We start from the raw sequence: 13,378 nt of genomic DNA, 5'->3' as shown, positions 1-13,378 counted from the left end.
AAGATGCTATTATAAATCCCATTTTATTGATGAGAAAACCAAGAAACAAAGATGTTAAGTGACTTATCCAGGGTTTCACAGCTACTCAGGAGCAGAGAAGAGACTCAAAACCAGGCCCTCAGGCTTTAGAATTTAGGCACTCAGCCAAGAAGCTGCCTCCCTGCACATTTTCAAATATAAAACCTCAATTGAACAATTTAACAGTTCTTTTCTATCTCAAAAATTAGGTTTAGGAGAATACAGTAGTAGTGTAAATATCTAATCTTGATTTTTAAAAGTATGTTTTTAAAAAATTTCAGCAGAGAGATTGCCTAAATGGTTAAAGGAACTGAAAACTGGGAAGAAAGGAGGAAACCTCAAAGAAATTGGAGTAATTTTGCTTAGGAACAAATATAATAATCTGTACGAACAGGGATGGTGCAGAATATATAAGACCACATGAATGGTCTGGTGACCCACAATCACAGGAAAATTCTATCAGAGGAACGAAGATTTATAAAGATAAGTTGGTGGAAATCAAAGTTAAAAACAAAATTAAGGTTCCTTTTAGTTCTAAGTTTTATGAGTGTAATAAAGTAGATGAATGTCATAAACTGATTAGCCCTTACTGTACAAAGCATTCTTTTCCTACCTTCTTTAGGAAGCCATGAAATCAGTTATAAAAATTTAATGCAAATTTAGAATAGACACAATACTCTTTTCTGGCAAATTTAATCTTTCATGTTTATATAAATAGGAAAACCAGAAAGACCTGGCTTTTTTTTTTTTTTTTTTGACCATTATCTACTGTCCATGTATTAGAAAGCTTTGTCCTAATTGTTAAGAAAGGCTCAGCAATTTATGCTTTAAGACCCTAAAATTATTGAGTGTTAAGTGGTGAAATGTGTTAGAAGCATCTCTGGATTAACTATTTTCTGCCTAACAATTTGGAGCTTACTTAAATAAAGATTGAAGTTTACATGGTTTTGATGATGTTTATCAATACCTTGAAGGTTTTTTTTTGTTTTGTTTTGTTTTTTTTATTTTTTTTATTTTTTGTCAGAGAGAGCGAGCACAGGCAGACAGAGAGGCAGGCAGAGGGAGAAGCAGGCTTCCTGCTGAGCAAGGAGCGCGATGTGGGACTCGATCCCAGGACGCTGGGATCATGACCCGAGCCGAAGGCAGCGGCTTAACCAACTGTGCCACTCAGGCGTCCCAATACCTTGAAGTTTTAAAATGAAATGTTTCCATTCTGGTTGACAAGGTTTCAATTTATGAGCAGCCCAATAAGATAGACTGCTCTTTAGTGTTTATCCAAACCTGCAATTTTGGTGTAAAACTTTCACTTAACAACGAATGATGGGACTAAGAACTGGCTTAAAACCTACCTTCCCCATAAATTATAATTGGCTAAGGTGGAACAATTTGATGGTATCTTATCTGGAGGGAAATGTCAGAAATTAGGCTTAAAAGTAACAGACAGGTGGACATGAAGACAAATTCAGACTGCTCACAAACCTGCCTTATATGACTTGTGTTAGTATCTAATGTGCCAGACCCCAAAAAGGAGAGTGTGTATTTCACTATATTATATTCATACAACATAATGAAAGCAAAGCTTTCAGATACCAGAAAGCAAATTAATATAGTCCACATTTTGCCCAAGCTACAGAACTTGATATAGTTCATCACTCTCTCCTTAAACACTTTCTTCAGTGGCCTTGTAAAGCATCATGATCTCCCACACCTCACTGGCATTTTCTTCTTCATCTTCCTTGTTAGTTATTCCTCATTCCCCCAACTTCTAAAGGTTGGAGTTCCCAGCATTCAATCCTCCCATCTTTTATAATCCACACTTGTTTCCTTAATTTCAAGCCTCTCATATTAATGTTAAGTATTCTAGTTTCTGCCCTTTGTTCCACCATGATTCCAGAAATGTATGTTCAGTATTATCACTTAATGAACTTGTGTTGTTTATTAGAAGACATTAATCATTTAATATGTAACATTTTGGAATACTGCAGAAACTTATGTCCAGACAAGTATTTATTTTCCAAATTATCATATGTCAGACTCTATACAAAGCAGGAAACATAGGTTATTTTATTTGATATCAATGCAATCCTGATTGGGGGGGTATGTTGATTCCATTTCACAGATGACCAGTGTTCCCAAAGTCACATCCCCAGACATAATAATACTTGATACTTGAGTGCTTACTCTGTGCTCTCTGTTGTTTTAGTTCCTCTATTTACTCACCAATAGTCCTCATAAGTAGAAGTATTATGATTTATATTTTACAGATGAGAAAACAGATTTATAAAGTAACTTATGGTGGTGGCAAAACTAACGGAGAGAATATCTACAGTTTACTTTTCAAACTCCAAAGTTACTGTCTCTTTTCATGTCAGCACAGTGTCCTTTGAGGAGGCAAACAAAGAACAGTGTTTAGACAGGCTGTACAAAGACCTGAGTAAGAGACAGTTGAACTAAGAAAGCAGTAGGAACTGTATAATCAAGGGTCACCAAGAAGACTGGAAACTCAGCCAAGGAGATAAAAACAAACAAACAGGAGAAACTGTAAGAAGGAACTCTATTTACACTTTTGTTTGATGAATCTGGCCGGCACGTCATGCCACATTTTATCTAAGTTACAACAGTAAGAGTTACTGAAATTCTTCCTTAACCATGAGAGTCATTTCCCTTAATTTGCTAGCTTTTCCTTTTGGTGGATAAGATCCATTTTTTAGTAATAGCTGACTTACCTTAAGGTTCAATACTCCATTCTGATCTTAAATCATGTGCTAAAACCTCTATAGGTTGCAATTTATAAAACAAACAAACAAAAACAAAAACTATACTTTCTTACTATGATTTCTTCTTTTTCTAAAGATACATATTTTTTAGAGATTTTATTTATTTATTTGACACAGAGAGAGAGATCACAAGTAGGTAGAGCTGCAGGCAGAGATAGAGGGAGAGGCAAGCTCCCCACCGAGCAGAGAGCTGGATGTGGGGCTCAATCCCAGGACCCTGAGATCATGACTCAAGCCAAAGGCAGAGGCTTAACCCACTGAGCCACCCAGGTGCCCCTAAAGATACATTTTTAAAGTTTAAAAGTATTAAGTTGATGAATTTAGCTGTCTTACAAACCTGATTCTAACAATTGTACATTTATATTATTTCTTACATTTAAGAAAAACATGTTCTAATTTCTTTGCTTAGTGAATAAATGCTGTTGAACATCTAATATGTAATACACTGAGCTGTAGGCATTAGAGATATGAAGATATCTAACATTTTAGTTCCTGCTCTAGGAGTTAATGGCCAAACAGTAGGAAACACAGATAAAAAGGGAACTCTGAACCAATAGGTAACAGACATACATACACACAACTAAAAATAACAGATAAAATAAGGAAATTCATAATTTCTCATAAAATAAACTTCAGAAATAAGGCACACTTAAAGTTAGTTGAATCAACAATTCAAAGATATTGATCATTAAAGACTGACAAACGTAAACATGCATTCATGGGAATAAACTCAACTAACATGATAAGCCAACAACTCAACCAGGTGGAAGAAAAAGTGATGGTTGAGGGAAAGGACGTGGATTGAGCCAGCTGGTCACAAGTAGTCAACACATGTTTGGTATAGAATCAAGAATTTTAACAGAATTGAATGTTGAATCTAAAGTCTGTGGGGCACTTCAAGTAAGAGAGTAGCTACTAAAAACAAACAAACAAACAAACAAAAAAAACACACAAAAAAACAGTGGCTACTGTCCTAAGATTAGTTAGGCTGATTTTGTAGAGAAAATAGAGTAAATAGCCATCACAGAGCATTAAATCCCAGGCATGGAACCTTTCTGAGTATAGGGACCTACGCAGCTGCCTTGCTCTGGTATACCCATATATACGATGAAGCATGCCTTGCTCTGGCATATGGACTCATTAATTACCTTCCTCCCTTTCTTTATGGACATTGTAAATAACGTAGAATGCTCTGGGCTAGTAGTACAACAGTCCATTTAGTGGGAGTCATGCTGGGGATCTCCCACTCATCGCGGAATTAGGTACCAATCGTGTTCTATCATGGAAATTACAGGCCCTTGAAGGGTGTCTCTCAGCCTTGGGTCAGGGCAGCAGTTTAATGAGAAGGGGAGATTGACTTCTCTTCTCCCTGGAGCAGTCTCATATTTTCATTTTTTCCTGAGCTCAGCAAATTATGTAGCTGGTCCTGTGCTAAAGACTGGGGAAGGGGATTGAACTTTGGATTTCCTGAATAGTTGGAAAACCTCTTATTACAGGACATGACAAAGGAGCAAGTGATAATGTTCATATCTAAATCCATTTATTTTGCCAATGAGGTAAAGTTTTAATATTCTTTTCCTTTACTTAAAAGAAGACAAAACAAACATGACAGAATGTGACCAATTATTAATTGTGATTGTTGACACAAGGGGTTAAGTTATTCTCTGTAACTTTCAGTTTTCTTTTTTTTTCCTTTCAAAATTCTCTTTAAAAAAAAAGATGATAAAAACATTGTATTTGATGAATAATTTCAAGCAATTTACCTAGGAGTTTGAGGCATGTATATTTAATAGATGACTTTTATTTTTTATTTATTCTTTATTATTATATTGACTTTTAGCCTTAGATAGTATGAGCACTCTTTTCCCTCATTGATTTTCCACCTGGTCTCTCCCTAGCTAATGAAATACCTGTTAAAATAACTCCCCGATATAATAGCATTCATTCACTTATTCATTCACTCCACAAATGTTTGTATGTGCAGATACTAGGAGTAAAGAAATAAAAACAAAACAAAACAAAACACAAGATTCTTCTTCTAAGATGCTTGAAAACATGTAGACTAGGGATTACAAAATAATATGATAGATGCAGAAAAGCCCAGAATGCCATAATATTCCTAACACACTTTGGGAGAGTATAAGAAGTATTCCTGGAAAAAGTGATATTAATGGAGCTCTTGGGCTTCCAAAGCTGAGTAGCAAATACTTGTGCATATAGGAGTAGGACATTTCATGTAAAAGGAACCATATATGCAAAAGAAAATGGCATGTTGTGAATGTTGCCAAACGTCTGGATTGCATGGAGGGTTAGTTGCATGTGGCAGAATGGTCTTGAGTCAGTTTTAGAGAAAAAAGAAGGCAGCAGAACATAAGGGGCCTTGTATGTCCTTCATATTTTCCTAGGACTTCTTTCAATCTCTTTGGCACATGGACAGAGCCTGTAATCACATTCTGGCAAAAAATTATAGATGGAAATATTTATATAGGTAATTTATAGGCTGATACAGTAAATTGACCAACAACACTCATAAAACTTTTATTCAGAAGAATGGAAGAAGTCTAAATGGATCTTATATAAATCTAAAATTTTCCACAGTTTGAATAGCAAAAATCAAAGTTAGTCAGCTTTATCTGGATTAGATCAGCAATCTGGATGAAATACTTTATATTAAACTTCTCCCATACCAGCCTATCTTCTCATGATGAAATGCTTCCTCAATTTGTTCTGAGTTATTGGGAAGGGCACTTCTCCAATACACAGAATGAATCTGGGAAATCAATCTTCAAAGCATTTTGCCCTTGAGCTATCCATATATGTATGTGTGTTTATAAAAGAGAGAGAGGGTTAACTGTTTTTTTCAATTGTTTATACTCACAGGATACATCCAATATTATGGCAATGACACATATTCTTAATAATTTTCAGGATAATTGGCTTCTAATTTGATTGTTTGAAAGTTTAGATTTTCCTATGCAAATTTTCTTGAAGCACGGGAATAAGCTTCTCTATTTTGTGTGCATGCAGACACACACACACACATGCACACACGCACACACACACACACACACACACACACACTTGAATATATGGATACACACATCCATGAGGCCAATTCAAATCTAAAAGATATGTCAAAGCAAGAGCTGATTTTGAGAACTAGAAACTATGATTATCAAATATAGCATACAAAATGTTCAAAAGAAATAACCACTTGATTCTTAAGCAATAACTACTTCTATGTATCCAAATACGATAGGATGATTTTTAGCTCTCAAAACATATTCTTTGAAGGAAGGGAAACAAATTTCTGTAATGATCTTAAATAAGGATATTTGTGAGAACAATTGCTTTGTCTTTTCAGAATGCTATTACTGAAAACCTAAGAAGTCTTGATTTTTCTCTCTCCTAATAGTCCTTTTAGACATAGATTTTACCAAATAGTGATAGTTTAAAATACTGTCTTCAGGACTGTCAGAAACAAATGACAATATTAAGTGGTTTTGCACTAATGTATATGTTTCTTTGTTCTTAAAAGAAAAATTCAGATTACATTCTTTTTAACTCTTAACTAAATACCAGGCAGCCAATATATGGGACTCAGAAGTTAGACATTAAGGAGTTCTAATTTCAACACTGCCTCTGCTATGAGGATTAAATATGATGATTCAGACAAGACTCTTAACCCAATGCTTGGTACTAGTGAAGTTTCATTTTTTATCAGCCTACATGAACATTTGAGGGTAGGGGTTGTTTTTCTAGTCTGTAGAACTATTCTAAAAGATTACTAAGAGTTTGGGGGTTATTCTGATGTAAGGTCTGTCTTTGATGGTATATCAGTAAGGATATTCTGCATTATGCCATAGAAACAAACAATTCTCAAATCGCAGTGGTTTAACACCTCCAAAGTATATCTCTTTCTCATTCTCAATGAGGGTCAATAGGGGCTCCGCTAACCATGGTGACATCAAGATGTAAGCTGGAGGGCACTCTGTGCCTAATGAGCTCCCAGAATCTTCTTGGCAAAGAGAATGGAATATGGTGAATGAATCATTGGATCTTAAATCTTCAATAAGAAAGCAGCATGACTCTTTTAGTCCCGTGTCACTGGCCATTCATCTTCCCTCATGTACGATAGAGGAGTACAAATCTACCATGTGCATCTCCTTTTAGATTAACTGTGAGATGGGTAATGAAAAATTAAAAGATTTTCCTTGTTAGATATTGTGAACAAATGCATCTCCGCTAAGTAGGAATTACCTAAAGTTTAGGGGGAATTCTTGCTAATTACTCTCATTAGAATCGAAAACTTCCTCATAAATGAATATGTCTAGAATCTATATTTATAACTCCAAAGAAATCATAAACAAACTCTGGGTAAATATCCAGTTACTTTACTCCATTTGCCAGGAATTCAGGAGACTTGGTAAGGACAAGATGCCACAGCATGTCAATTTGATAATAAGGCTTAGAGAAATGTGATTTTCAAAGCTCAGACCTATCAAACTGATTCTAGTGTTTGCCAGCTCCGGTCTCACATATAATTTTTCAACTAGGACAGGATGACAAAAAAAAAAAAAAAAATTAGAGAAAGAAAGAAAAGAAAACCCAAACCCTGCAGCAATGTGTCTGAGGTGTTAATATGGAATGCAGGTTCAGATTGCAGATGGGTTTTGTTTTAGAAGCAATGAGACTGCCACCCAGAGAAAGACATTTAAAACATTACCTTAAGCTAAACAAATACCACTTTTCCAAGGTGCCTCATTAACCTTGGAATGTTGATATGCCCAGGAACAGAAAAGCAGAAAACAACAAGATGATAGGCTAGGGAACAGACAAAGAATATTTGTGATTTGTGGTGTGTGTGTGTGTGTGTGTGTGTGTGGTGTGTGAGAGAGAGAGAGAGAGAGAGAGAGAGAGAGGCAGAGAGAGAAAGGAGAGAGAAACAGTTTGGTGGGGGGGAGGCAGAATGGGGATATTTAGTAATGGAGATGAGTGGTAGCTTCAGAATTTCTGTGTTATACTGGGATCATAGCATGTGCAATGGGAGAGCCTGGAAGCTGCATTTTCTTATCATTTTATACTGTTACCTGAATCAAAGAATGAGGATAGGTGGAGGTAAAGGGGGAGGTATAGGCAACTAGTAGTCAATCCTGAGACACCGATGGTGATACTGTATTTTCTATTTTTAAGACTTTCTTTTTCCCTACCCCAAACAACAAAGTAGTCATTGGTATTACATTCTAGATACCACTTCCGTTTTGTTCTAAAATTGTAAACATCTGGGGTTATTTAAAGACTATTTCTGCATTATTTGCAAGTGTTCATAACATGCTTTTAAAAGAGCTGAGTGATCTCTTTTTGGCTGAGAAGAAGTTGTAGTAGGTTTGTTACTACATACGATATTGCTGGCGTGTCAGTCAAGTCAAATACTATCACAATATAACTGTGTTGTCCTCCTGTACATTACATCAACAATTTGTATATAACAAAAACAGATTTCCAGGCCCTGGCTGATAGCCCATTTACTCCAGTAATAGTTGATAAAACACAATTGCAAGACAGCAAGAGAATTTGGACAGTCCCTTGGAGTTTGCTGAAATGGATTTGGCCTGTGGCTCTGCTCCTGATAGCCAGCTGTCTTTTCACTACTACATTTCTTCTTCTGTGAATGTTATTTATAGCTTTAAAATGTTTTCAAGAATAAAGCGGTAGCACACACAAGGCATTTTCCGTGCTATGCCGATGATGGAAGCACTCAGAGAAATAACTGTTGTAGTAAGATAATCACTTTTCATCCGTAAGGAAGCCCATTGTGAAGGAGCAAGCTGCCACTTCTTACTGGCTATTACATATTGCTGACAATGGCTCTTCCTGCTGTTCTTTTAAAGAGGACCTCAAATTAAACCTATTACACCTTAGATCCCAATTACATGGAAATCCATAACCTTTCTGAAATGTGTCTAAGCACTAACATGAAGACCCACTCCATTCAATATTCCTACTAACTGGTTTAGGGTCTTGACATTGCCTAGTAAGAAGATTATAGAAATGCCTGAAGGACAATTCTGGGTATAAAACCAAATGCCCCCATGTGCATTACAATTGCCAAAAAAAAAAAACACCAAAACCCTTTCATCTTTTTATTAATTGTATAATTAATGCATTCTGTGTACTGATAAGAATAATGCCATGTAATTAATTTTTAAGAATTAAAAACTTGCCTTTATCCAGCCTCATGGTCTACTTTCATGTTTATAGCTGTGAATATAAATCCTCTTATCTAATTATAACATGACTGGTTTCATTGTTGAAACAAAACAGTTCTTTGTCATTTTTTATTTGATTATGTAATATTTATTTTATTATATTAATTATAATCTATCCAGGAAAAAATAAGACCCAAGGACTTAAAATTTTTAGTCTTCCGAAGCTTATCAGAAAAATGCCATGCTGCTTTGGATAAGGTATGATATTTCATTTGTTTTCTGTGTCTGTTTTTGTCTTCCATGATTACCTATTCTGTTTACCAAAAGGCTCAATTAGCATTTGAATAGTGAGCCAGAGAGCAGACAGGTTGAGAATTCTTATAGAACTAATTTGGCAGTCCTTCTCCTTTCCCCCCTTCTCCCTTCATAGCCTTTTCTTTGCCTTTAATCAAGCTGCAGTTATTAAAGCTAGAATAAAAGACCTGATTTTCCATTACATTGATGCATGCTGAACAGAGCCTTGATTTGCTTTTTCTTTCAGCAATGCTAATTGGACTCAAAGGAAATATTTAGTTTATAATAGCGAATGAAGAATTCATTTAATTTTAGGGAAGGGGAAAGTCAGCAATGGAGCTAGCCTATGTGTGTGTGTGTGTGTGTGTGTGTATTTCCAACTGTTTCCTTTCCTTTAAGAGTATTTATCATAATGCTTTCATAAATAATAGGGTTATTTAGTTATCAATGCTAATAGCCTCAGGTTGAGGAAATTTTTCTGATTTTTGCTTGGAAGGAAAAAAAATGTAATATGTTTTCGAAAATCTGGTTTCAACTATGCCTAATCAATATATAAAAAAGAATTTATTTAAACACAATCATTTTCAAGGACTGTTTACACTTCAGGTAGCTGGGCATCTTCCAGACTAAGTTCTCTTCACATCAGATAATGAATGGCCTGGGGTTGTTCATGGAACTGTGCCGTTGAGATAGAGTGAGTGCAAAACTTTAAGCAAGAAGCATGCTTCTTATATTAGGTTAATATTATATTAGGGTGTTGTATCATATGCTGGTCATCATCACTTTAAACCCTCACTTTGAGGAAGAAGTGCTTTATTTTAAAAGTATGAATCAACAATTTAATGGAATTGCAGCTCAAAAGAAGAAAAGCAAATTTTCATGTGGTAGAGGGGATATTTGGTATACCAAGTTCTATATATAATGTGCTATTTAGATACTACATAAATATTAAAAGCAAATTCCTCAGAGGAATGTTTTCCCCTATGTCAATGTGCAAAGCTTCCAAGAATATTCTATCATTATGAAGGTGTTTATATTTTCATCTAATGCATCCCCTCCAATTATAGACTTGGCAAGAATCTCCCTGCCAACTATTTAACAGAAGCAAAACAAGGCTGCATTTGAACATTTATGATTTAATTCTACCCACTTGTTGAAATGATGCCCTCCACCCACTCTAGTCATATGAAAGTACTTTTACTTCCCAGAAAGCATCATGCTCTTGACTCTGGGCCATTGAATATACTCTTCTGTGTTCTTGGAATCCTTCCTCTCCCCTGTGTGCTTGGCTTCCTTCTATTCATTCTTCAGGAGACAGCCTAAAAATTGCTTCCTGTACAAGTCTTCCATGGTCCTCTATGCCAAATCCCATTAAAATATCACACAAAATATCCATATTATATATAACTATAGGTTCCTTAACACATGTAGTCTAGCACATCCCCCACTCTGTGGTGACACTTTTACTTGTAGAATCTCTTGCTACAGCCTCTGGGAACCAGCTGGAACCTGTCTTATTCATTCTTGTGTTGTCAGTGTCTAGCATAATGCTTGGCAGAGTAGGCTTTGATACATATGTATAGAATAAAAAATTTAGTCCAACTTCGAAAGGTCAAAAATGTAAAGTGAAATTTAGTCCATTTATTGATTTACTTAAACAACTGACTTTGTAAAACAACTGGTTTTGATAATCTATAATATTATATCACCTCAGAACCTTAAATCATATTTTTGGCAAATGACATTTAAGAAAACATATATTAGCTGTTTAGTATTTAATATTTATTATGTCTCACATTGGCATATATTTAGATCATTGAAGCTGACTTCTCCCTCCATATCTAGAAACTACCTTAATCATATTGATAACTCCCAAATTAATAACTATAGTTCATACCTCTCTTTCGAGCCTCTTATCCTTTTACCCAGTTGCCTATATAATATCTTCTTTGAGATATCTCAAAGGTAACACATTTTCCATATGGCCCAGCTCATGATCATTCCCCCAACCCCTGCAAACACCTGGTCTTCTCCAGTGTTTTTTTCTTATTGAATGGCAGTATCATCCATCCAATTGGGCAAATCAGAAATCTTAGAACCATTCAGGTTACATCTCTTTACTTAATTGCTCATATCTAATGTTATACATCCCACCTTAAAATATACATCTTTGTAGTCTAAGCAACTTACTTGACTTACCCCAGTTGGTTTACTTGAATCTATTATTGTCCTGTTCCAACTCAATTAAAGCAGAATGATATTTCCACTGCCAAATTTGAGCATTTCCTCTTCTTGCTTAAAAAATTTTTTAAAGATTTATTTATTTTAGAGAGAGAGAGAGAGAGAGCTCACACATGTGAGTGAGTGCCTGAAAGTGGGGGAGGGGCAGAGGGAGAGGGAGAATCCTAAGGAGATGCCCTCTGAGTGCAGAGCCTGACGGGGGCTGGATCCAAGGACCCTGAGATCTTGACCTGAGCCAAAACCAAGAGTCAGAGACTTAACCGACTGGACCACATAGGTGTGCTCCTTGCTTAAAACTTTTAATGTTTTCCTATTTCTCTTAGGTTTCAAATAAAATGAATTAACTTCATCTACAGTACTCTGCATAGTTTAGCTCCTACGTACTCCTCTAGCTTCATGTTATATACCACACTCCTCTTTGCTTTTCCTGCTCTAGTCACTTTTTTAAAGAGCCCTGTTTAAAGATACTCTGCTATGAGCTTTAGTTGTTCAATAAATATTTGTCAGATAAATGAACTATTCAGTAAGCTGGATGTTTGGTAACATGGAAAAAACCCTATCTATATATTGAAGTTTTTTATCTCCTAAAAAATCTATTACCATGATTCCTATACAAGTTTTTGGGGTAAATCATTATGAAGACAATGCCTGAAAAATACCTGTTATTGTCATCTTATGAAATAACAAATTAGCAGATATTTGTGTACTCTTCAAGTATGAATTAGTTTATGAGGTGAGAGAGAGCCTGAGTACTTGAAGAAATGAAAGAAAAGAAGGCAAGTAAGTTAACATTTATCAAGTGTCCCCTCTTCTGACCTTTCCTCTACACACTTTCTGAAAATTCTAAAGATATTATTACCTATTCATTTTAAAAAATCAGGTATTAAGTGCCAGAAAGAGTAAATAATTAGCTTATATTGATTATCAATGTGTGGTAATTTCAGAATGCAAATCTATAACTTTGGGCATCCATATAACATTTATTTATATCTTATACATGTACAGTTTAAATGTTACAATTATAATTCATTTACCCAAACAAAACTGTTTGCTCCTTGGCAGTCAAGTTTGTCAGCTTATATGTGTAACAACTATTTTCATTTCAATTTTAACTTCATTAAAAATGGTAAGTAAGTCCTTGCTGGGAGCATATTTATATCTGTTTTTTTCAAGTACTTATTTCTTACTTTCAGCATCTTCAAGAGAATTCTATTTGGTTAATATTTCTTTTTTTCCCCAATTAAAACCAGTAAAAGCAATCTTTATTGACCTTTGATATGTGGTTGAGTAGTGTCTTTTCAAAATTCGTGTCCACCCAGAAACTCAGAATGGGATCTTATTTGGAAATAGGGCCTCTGCAGATATAACTAGATAATAACATAATGGATTTAGGTGGGCCCTAAATCCAATGACTGGTGTCTTTTATAAAAAGAGGAAAGAATATAGAGACAAAGCAAAGAGAATTGTATGAAAGTGGAGGCAAAAGTTGGAATAAATGTGTCTACACACCAAGGAATGGCAAGGATTGCCAGCAACCATCAAAATTGGAAACAAACAAAGAAGGATTCTTCCTTGGAGCACTGAGAGGGAGCTTAGCCCTCTCACCCTTAGTCTTTTAGCCTCCAGAACTCTTAGAGAATACAGTTTCTGTTTTAAGGAGCACCCTGTGGTAATTTGTATGGCAACCCTAGAAAACTAACACAGAGAACAGAACTACAATAATACTTTTCACTTAAGGGAAGAGTTCATTTGAGAGAAACCTCTTAGATATGATGTTCCTATGAGCTCCCACCTCTACCATGTTTTCCAAAGCATATGGGTAACTGATTTATTAGTAAT

Source organism: Enhydra lutris, unplaced genomic scaffold (genome assembly GCF_002288905.1).
Source record: "Enhydra lutris kenyoni isolate GAN:26980312 unplaced genomic scaffold, ASM228890v2 scaffoldscaffold5, whole genome shotgun sequence".
NCBI lineage: Eukaryota > Metazoa > Chordata > Mammalia > Carnivora > Mustelidae > Enhydra > Enhydra lutris.
The sequence above is the reverse complement of the archived record's forward strand: the minus strand, read 5'-3'. Positions refer to the sequence as shown.